The 10,173-nt window shown below is 44.0% G+C and overlaps 1 pseudogene; it reads right to left on the reverse strand.

Moving 5' to 3' along the window:
* Positions 1-1,163: 1,163 nt before the first annotated feature.
* Positions 1,164-9,549, reverse strand: LOC123142370 (uncharacterized; annotated as a pseudogene).
* Between the last annotated feature and the right edge of the window lie 624 nt (positions 9,550-10,173).

A 10,173-nucleotide genomic window follows, 5' to 3' on the forward strand; every position in this document is an offset into this window, starting at 1 on the left:
GCGGGGGTGGGAGTGGCCGACTCCTGCTCCTGCTTGCCCTACGACTGCAAGGTGGGACACGGTTAGGGTTCGAGGAGTCCGAGAGGTGGAGGGTCGAGAGGCGGACGTATGTGGCCACGGTCGCGGTCCCGGCGAGGAGGCATTGCGAGGGGCGAGGCGGGGACGGAGGTGGAAGTCGGCGGGGAAGCGCCACCCCGGGAGGAGGGCGACAATCTGGTTGGGGCTAGGCCCGGTTGCCCGGCACGCTTTGCTCCTGTTGACCGTAGCGAAGAAGGTCCATTTTTGGGCACATTTCCAGCTACCATTGCCAAAATTTCTACCACATACATCTTTTGATGTGTGGCAAAATCAAACTGTTTGGTTGGTAGCCATGCCTTAGGTTAGGTGTGGCAGATTTTGTGTGGTGTGTGTTTGGATGGCTTCCATAAATGTTTGGCAAAAAGTTATGGTTTGCGTTTGGTTTCCTGCCACAGGTGGTTAGAATCACCTTACTGCTGGAGTGATGAGATTACTTGCCATTTGTCTTGCAAAGCAATCATACTACAACATGCTCCAGTAAATGTAAGAAGATTCTGTCGCAATAATAATAACCATAAAAATAACATGGAGCATTTTCTATTAATCTCATCTGTACAAAATAATTCAAAACTACAAATTCATAATCAAGATAGAAAATAAGATAGATATGTGCAAGTTCCGGCCATCATTATAAAGTCAAGTGATAGTCATAGCAATAGCATAAGTTCTGGCCAAGTTACATTAAAGTGTTTCACCACACATCAAAAGATCTACTTCCCAAAAGCAGTAGCCGTAGCACAAGTTCATCTCCTAAATACCAAAAGTTGCCATCTTCTAAACTTCACAAGTTGCCAACTTCTAGACATCACAAGTTAACAACTAGATAACTTCACAGGTTGCTATCTTCTAAAGATGATCTTTGTCAGCAAAGAACTTGCAAACCCAAGTTTCAAAAGTTTTGTCACTTGCACTGCATAACCAACCTCGCAAACCTTCATTGTCCTTGCAAGATAAGTGCACACCAACATTAATTCTTTGATCTGTGGTAATTGGGAGTTCCTCCAACCTCTTCCATAAACTAGCATAAGGATCAACAACTTGGGGCATTGGAGGAGGAGCGGCAACAAGGGATTGCTGGAGTGACCTCAATGTAGAGTTGATTTCTTCAGCGGACTCCACGAAACGACTCTTGGTTTTTGGTGGCTTCTTAGTAGGTGACCTGCTATCTCTTGGGCGCTTCTTACCAACTCGGCTAGTGCTAGATGATGAATTATCACCACCTACAGGTACTGGAGGTCTTTTAGGACAATGTGTTGTTGGCAAAGTGTCAAAATCCTCCTCAAGAGGGCTCTCGTACTGTGGATAGCAGTTAAGAAAATACAACCCTTCATCATTGTCCGAGTCACCAGAATCAATTGTGCATGTATGCTGGTCCATGGCCAAAGAACCATCAGCACTAGTGCCTGTGAATAGCTCCTGCATCTCGATGCACGGTGTAATCCCACTTTTCGGCCTCCTAGCCTCCCTACCCGCCGCCGGCCACTCCGGCCGCGGCGGCCACAAACCGGCCGGATTGGCCATCAACCTACTGCCGGCCACCACGACTACGCCATTCTTCTTTTGTTCGCCATTCACCACACCACAAGATGTCTCTTGCGGATCTGGATTTCGACAAAGGTCAAGATTTTGCGGCCACCATCTGGCGCAAATGGGGAGTCCCAATCAATTATGAAGAAGGTAAGGACATGGAGGAATTTCCCATGGTTGTGGAATTCACTAGGTCTCAGCTTAGATTGACGGAGTCATCAGTGGGTACGATACTACTCTCCTGTTTTGGAGGTCGTGCCTCCATGTTCAAGGTGAAACATTTGCAAAACAAGTCATTCAAATTCTCGGTTTCATCTAAGGAAGTGGGTTTCTCTATCATTCAACAAGGTAACATTGCACTAACTCTGTTCACTATCAATATCCTGCTCTGGGGTAGTGGTGGCCCAAATTCTAATTGGGAATTGGATCATTATCTCAAAGAAAAAGAGGATGCATGGACTCATGTTTTCAAAAGACATCCAAGGAGTTCTTATCTTGATGCTCTCAGATCACCTGGCATTTTTATCGAATCTCCTTCCTCACATGATCGAGCAGCAGATGTTCATACTCGGAATTCAAAGCAGGCTCCATCATCAGGTCATAATGGTGGTATTGATGGTACGTCAAATGTGGCCATTACTAGGTCCAAGGCGGGATCACAGCAATTTCAAAATTCTTCACGGGCCCAATTCTGTGTCCGGTGCCTCATGCATGGCCATCTTAGGCCCAGCTGCTCTAATCGGATCAAATGCAGATCTTGCAAAAAGTGGGGGCACATCGCCCGGGACTGCTATTCTGAAGCCCAGCCCAACTACTCATGTGAGCCCACGCCACGCCCATCCCCGGCTTCACCTATTCCGAGATATGATTTCACTGTTCCCGCGACGGAGATGGCAAGGACTGTCAATCAGCTGACCGGTCATAATTCCACCACTTTCCCCCCGCTACTTCCCAGAGTAGGCAGCCCCCATTACGCCGGCGCCTCGCCTTCCATTGCTCAACGCATACTCGCTGCAGCTTCTCGCTCTCCCGTCACACAATCCAATCCTCCACCCATTGTCACCCACAACAGCTCTCTCTCCGCTCACGGTGCGGCGACAATGGCCACCTTCCCATTTGACCCTGCTCCTTTTCTCCCTCCCAACCATGTCGGAGTGGCAGTTGCGGGCAGGCCGGCGAGGGTTCGCGTTGTGACTGCAGCTCCGCCTCAGACCCATGAAGATTGGGCGATCGTCTCGATTGTCCCCATGCCAGATCTGCCAGTGGATTTCAATACCATCCGAGAGGTACTCTCCGATTTCTTTACTGAACGTCAGTTGGGGTTTTCTGAAATCATTCCATGTCCCTTCGGCCAAGCCTATGTCAAGATGCATAGTGTTTTTGATCGGTATGAACTGGTTGCTAGCAGTCCACACCAGTTTACAGATGTGCATGTCATAGTGGAGAAGCATAACAGAGGTCTGAATTGGAGAAGATTAGAGCTTACTAGAGAAGCTTGGATTTTACTGTGTGGTTTTCCATTTGATAGAAGGAACATTCAGGAAATCAATAATGCTGTTAGTAAATTTGGCAAGTTTGTCATGTGGGATCGAGTTCGAAGTACGAGAGCTAATCAGATGGTGAAGGTTAAGGTGGAAGAACTTAGGGATATTCCAGCTAGCATTGTATTTGGGGATGCTGACCATACTGATTCTCTTACTGTCCCAGTGGTCATTCTTCAACATCAAGTTCTTGGTGCAGAACTTCCTGATGAGGATCCAATTAATCCCAATGGTAACCCTCACCCTGCATTGCAGCAGGCAAATTTCCACCCAAATCAGCACAATCACTTCTTGGGACCTCTCCTTCAGCATGAAGATCCTGCACAGCACAATCATCAACAGGCAAATCCTATTAATCTGAATCTGGCACTGAACAATGGCATGGACGATGACCCAGAGGATATGGAGGAAGACCAGGCTGGGGTCATTGGGCTATGCCACAGAACAATCTTATTGACCAAGAGCTCCATCAAGGTGAATTCATGCATTTGGATGATCTCATGGCACCTATGGAGGAGGGAGAAATTCCTGCTGTCAATGGTGAAGAGGATAGTAACATCACTATTTCACTGGGATACCCTGACAGTGATAACTCTGTTTCCTCTACTATTGGTCCCTTGGCGCCAATGGTAGGTGATATTCTTGATTTGAATGTGTTTATTGAGCCCATTCTGGAAGGCCCGGCCCAGGAGGCCCATGGACCGATACCTTTGGTGCATGTACCTGCTCAGCCTGCTATTCAGGAAGGCCCAGATGATGTCTTGCCACATGACAACCTGCTTATTATGGATCACAGCCTGGGGCTTCTTCCTCAACAGATTATTCATCCTTATCCAGACATCTCTTTGGATCCTATGCAGCTTGAGGCTATTGCTAATGCATCAGATAACAAGTCTTCTCCTATGATTCCTAATAGTGTTATTCAGACAGACATGATCACTGACAGACCTACTGTACAATCTGCACTGCTTTTTCAGCATGAGGCATCGCCTGTAGACGCTATACAGTTGACTGAGAATACTTCTGCTGCTGCAGTAGAAGAACAAGTCTCTGATTTGTCAGCACCTCCTGGATTTCCACACCCTGCATATCTCAATGAACCTCACACCACTCCTGTGGCAGAACAACTTCCAGTTCAACAACCAGATCAGCAGCAGATACAACTTCAGCACCATACCCTGCTAACAGAGGAAGAGCAGTTTTTGGGCATTGAGGGTGCCAGTATTTGGAAGGAGCACTTTGCTCCAAAGCCAGATAGCAAAGAGGTGATTCTTGTTCCTGTTGACTAGGCCAACTTCCTTTCTGTGGTTTTACTCACTCCAGATAAATTTGCATGGGCTAAACATTTCATTTGCTCACAAGTCTGGGAAACTATCACTAAAGGCTCTACTTGCCCTCATTCATTGCCATTTGCTATTCCTCATTCATGCCCTACTGAGAATGCTCTTGATTCTCTCACTCAGCAGGTGCATGTCAAGGGAGACCTGGAGGTCAGTTCTCCACTCTCTGCTGCCTCATCTGATTCAGCTACTGCCTCATCTACTTCTGCACTCCAGAGAAATAAAAAGAGGAAGGACAAAGCTCCTTTGGTTGAGACTGAGGTAAGAAGAAGCTGCAGACTCAAGCAATTAGCTAAGGGCTTTAGGAAAAGTACTTGTACAAACAGAAGCTGTATCACATGTCACCCATTACCTCCTCTTATTCCTGCAAAAGTAGTAAAAAATCTTAATACTACCTTTTGCAAGGTCAATGAGAAGGATACCACGGAGGAACAGCTGCAGTCCAAAATCAAGAAGAGCAAGAGCTCCACTCAAGCTAAGGAGAAGACCAAGATGCCAGAGTCTGCCAGGGATAACTCCATTGCTACATAGAGATAGCTGCAACAGATAGTTTCCCTATGTTTTGCTCATTTGTTATTAGCTTCAGTCTGAATCCAGAACTTGTTATTTTGGGTGTAAGCTTTGTGACTTTTGTGCTATACTGGACTGCTGGGCACATGTTCTATGATTGCTTTATGGTATGGGTATCTTACTTATGGAGCATCTCCACCTCTTTTAGTCTCACCCCCATGGGATGCATGACACCACAGGAACATCAATTTTTCCATCTTCATTCGATATGTCAAAATAATGGTCCATTTTGAACTGGAACATTAGGGGTATTAATGACCCCAAGAAATGGTCAGCAATTCAAAATAAGATTGAAGAGTCCCAGTGCACCATTCTATGTTTACAAGAAACTAAAAGAGAGCACTTCGATAGTTCTTACATCAGAAATTTCTGCCCAAGGAGATTGAACAAATTTGAATTCCTCCCATCTGTGGGAGCTTCTGGTGGTATTCTTGTTGTTTGGAATGACCATGTTCTCAAGGGACAGCTTTTTCACAGTAATGCATTTGCTCTCATTGTGCAGTTTACTTCTGCTCATTCAGGGAAGTATGGGCCTTATCTAACATCTATGGGCCATGCCAATTACAGGAAAGATCCGAATTTTTAGAATGGTTCAGAGATTTTCATGTCACAAACTGCCCTAATTGGCTGGTTACTGGAGACTTTAACTATATCAGATATCCACAGGATAGAAACAGAGATGGGGGCAGTATTTCTGATATGCTTGCCTTCAATGAGGCTATTAATCATCAGGCCCTGGTTGAAATCCCACTTAAAGGCAGGAAGTTCACTTGGAGTAATATGCAAGATGCCCCCCTTCTTGAAAAACTGGACTGGTGTTTCACAACTGAAGCATGGACCTTAGCTTACCCTACAACATTTGCCCATCCTCTTGCCAAAACAACCTCTGATCATATCCCTATTTTGATTAAGATTGGCACAGCAATCCCTAAAACAAAAATCTTCAGGTTTGAAAATCACTGGCTGCTTCACCATGATTTCAAGGACCTAGTCTCTAGGATTTGGACTCAAGAAGTAACAGAGAAAGATAGTGCCAAAAGGATTGCAGTTAAACTCAAAAGATTAAGGAAAGGGATCAAAATTTGGGCTAAAAACAAATCTGACCTCAAGAAGATCATTGAGAACTCAAACTTCATGATCTTATGCTATGAGGCCATTGAAGAGTTCAGACCCCTGAGTACTATTGAAGCCAATGGAAGGGATATTATCAAAGCACATCTTGCCAAGATCCTCGAACATCAGAGAATTTATTGGAAACAGAGAGCCACCATTAGGCAAATTCAAGTGGGTGAAGCCAACACTAAATACTTTCAGGCAAAAGCAACAGTTAAATTCAGACACAATAATATTGTTATGCTTAAAGATGAAGCTGGTAATGAGCATCATGACCATAATGCAAAAGCAGCAATTCTTTTTAGAGCCTTCAAGGAAAGATTGGGCACCTCAGTTACTGCACAGAACCCACTTCTCCTTCATCATCTTTTACAGCAACATGAAGGTCTTCACACCCTTGAAAACCCTTTCACAAAAGAGGAGATAGACAAAGTGATCAAGGAAATGCCCAATGACAAGTCACCTGGCCCAGATGGTTTTAATGCTGCCTTCATCAAACACTGTTGGGATATTATTGCTGAGGATTTCTATACACTCATTCAGGAGTTTTATAATGGCACTGTCAACCTTCAGAGCATCAACTACTCATTTGTCACATTGATTCCCAAATCAGATGATGCATGCACCCCAACTGCTTTTAGACCTATTTCTCTCTTGAACTGCACCTTGAAGATTATCACCAAGCTTCTGGCTAACAGGCTGCAAAAGATCATCCTCAAATTGATCCATAGAAATCAGTATGGTTTCCTGAATAATAGGTGCATTCAAGATTGCCTTGCATGGGGATATGAGTACATCCACCAATGCCATCACTCAAAAAAGGAAATTATATTACTGAAATTAGATTTTGAGAAAGCATTTGACATGCTCAACCATTCCACTCTCATTGATTTACTCAAAGCCAAAGGGTTTGGAGACAGGTGGACCAATTGGATTAAGATGATTTATGGCACTGGATACTCATCAGTTCTTCTCAATGGTATTCCTGGCAAACAATTCCTCTGCAAAAAAGGGGTCAGACAAGGAGATCCTCTCTCTCCTTTAATATTTGTCCTGGCTGCAGATTTATTGCAAACTATGATGAATGAAGCTATGCAGAATTCCCTGATCAGCTCACCACTTCAGCATACCGCATGCCCTGACTACCCCATCATTCAGTATGCTGACGATACCATTTTGGTGGTCAATGCTGAGACTCAGCAACTCACTCACATTAAAAGCCTTCTGCTTCATTTTGCTGCTTATACTGGGCTCAAAGTGAATTACTCAAAATCAACCATGATCTCCATTAACACTCCTGAGGATAAGATGATCCAACTGTCACAACTTATGGGATGTAATATAGGCACCTTGCCTCACACATATCTTGGACTTCCTCTCAGCTTCACCAAACCCAGAGTTATTGATTATTTGCCTATGTTGAAGAAGATTGAAACTAGGTTGCTGAGCTGCTCCACTCTGCTTTCTTCTGGGGATAAACTTACCCTGCTCAAGTCAGTCTTCACAAGCATGCCCACATTCTTCATGTGCACACTCCCCCCGCCAAAAACTGTGATCAAGCAAATCAACATCTACCTCAAGCAGTGTTTCTGGGGGAAATTTGGCACACTAGACTCAGGCCCACCACTGATTTCTTGGGAGAAGGTGTGTCAGCCCAAAAAATTTGGAGGACTAAGTGTTCTTGACATTACCACACATAATCAAGCACTGTTGATGAAATTCATTCACAAGTTCCTCAACAAAGCAGACATCCCTTGGGTGCAGATTATTTGGGAGACCTACTACCAATCCTCATTGCCTGGAGAGCGGGTAGTTGGGTCATTTTGGTGGAAAGAGATTTGCAAACTTCTGCCCACTTATAAGATGCATGCCATCTGTAAGGCAGGGCTGGGGGATATTGCGCATTTTTGGACGGATAATTGGTCGGGAGTGCCACTTTCGCACACCTACCCTGAACTCTTCTCATTTGCTATGGAAAACAGTATTTGTTTATACCAAGTAATGGAACATCAAGACATCAGTCAACTCTTTCATCGACCACTATCTCTCCAAGCATACCAGCAACTTAATACTTTGTCCCCAAGCACTCTCTACAAGAGGGGCTCTCGCTGCCCAAGATAGCTGGATCTATACCTGGAACTGTAGTCAGTATTCCTCCATGAAGATGTATTATGCTCTTAAACAAACAACGATTCACCATCACATCTTCAAGCATATTTGGAAGTCCTCATGCAGACTTCGGCACAAGATTTTCTTTTGGATGCTATATCAGGACAGAGTAAACACTAGGAATTTGCTTCATCGCAAGAACATGTTTCTGCCAGATTACAATTGTGCTCTATGCTCGCACCACACTGAGGAGACTGCCATGCATCTTTTATGGGACTGCCCATTTGCCATGGCATGTTGGGATCTTATTATTCCAAGAAAACAGAGAGGAGTTTCTGCTCATGATGAAATCACATTGGCAATGAGCACACTTCCTGCGGAGATTGCATTTGACATCATCATCATGGGATGCTGGGGTATATGGTCAGTCAGGAATGATAAAATCTTTCGATCTGCACCTCCTCATCGCAATACTTGGAAGTTCTATCTTAAGGAGGGTTTATGGGCATCAGAACTTCGAGCTAAAGCTAACAAGGCTGTTAAGATCAGGACCTGGGTTAATCACATGTTAGGACCAGAATAATATGTTATTTATGTTTCCTAGGTTGATTTGTACTTGTGACTTTGTTCTTCCTTTTATTTATAATATAATTACCGTAGAACGATTGTTCTACGGTCTCGGCTCAAAAAAAAAATAGCTCCTGCATCTCATAGTAGAACTTGATGGGCTTAGAAAGCAAGCGCCTTGCTCTATCCTGCATTACAAGTACACACAAATTAAGATCCTAATTAAATTAGCCATATTAAGCTTCAAAAAGAAACTAAATTATACATACATTGAGGCAAGACTTTTCAGACTCGGAGATAGTTACCACACATCTAATATCATCAAAAACATTGCCACTCTTGCTAATTGCGGCGGCAATGTACTTCCAATTTTCTTTGTAGTGCCTGAAGTGACGATCAACTTGAGCAAGTGTCACCCCCATAGCAAATTTTCTATTTAAAGCATCAGCACACTTCATAAGATGATGCTTCCTGAACCTAAATCCCGCAAATTGTTCTGTCATGTATTCAATGCACCAATCCAACATAAACTTGGTCTGATCATCAGCCCAGGAAATAGTATACCGGGTCTTGCCACATATCCCGCGTCCGCTAGGAAATATTTACCTACATCATGATGATGCTTACACATTAGCTAAGAACTAAAGAAAGTTTCAGTTTGAAGCCATGGGTTAGAATCCCACCTTCTGGTATTTTAAGGCCATTGGGACGTGATAAGGCATCTTGGAGCACATAAGAATCATGAGCTGGTCCCTCCCATCCAGCAAGAACATATGTAAATCTTAGGTCAAAATCAACGGCTGCTAGCACATTTTGTGTGGGAAAGGACTTTCCACCCCTAAACCTATCTTGCATGTGGATTGGCACACATGTTGGTATATGAGTACCATCCAGAGCTCCTATGCATCCCTACGAAAAGAGAGAACTATTTTCAAACAGACTGAATGGAACCTATAAATACATTGCAGATACTTGTGAATAATTTTGGATGTACCTCAAAGTAAGGGTGAAATCTTGAGCTACTTGTTATCTTCGAATGTGTTTCGATGGTTCTGATGCATATGACACCACGAGAAAGGAGACACAGGGCATCTAAAACAGCATTGAAGTACCTACTATCAGTCTCGCCTGGTCGATAAAACTCGAAACCAATCGATCTATTTTTCCAGTTATGACCCACAACATGGATGAACATGGCAACTTGCTCCTCCAGAGTTACATGGAATGTGTCTACCAGTAGACCACGATGTCTCAGGTTGGCACACAATTTGTGAAAAACAAATTTCCGCATGCACAGCTCACTTATGCAATTAGCCTCAGTTCCATAA

The sequence above is a fragment of the Triticum aestivum genome, chromosome 6D (genome assembly GCF_018294505.1).
Source record: "Triticum aestivum cultivar Chinese Spring chromosome 6D, IWGSC CS RefSeq v2.1, whole genome shotgun sequence".
NCBI classification, from domain to species: Eukaryota; Viridiplantae; Streptophyta; class Magnoliopsida; order Poales; family Poaceae; genus Triticum; species Triticum aestivum.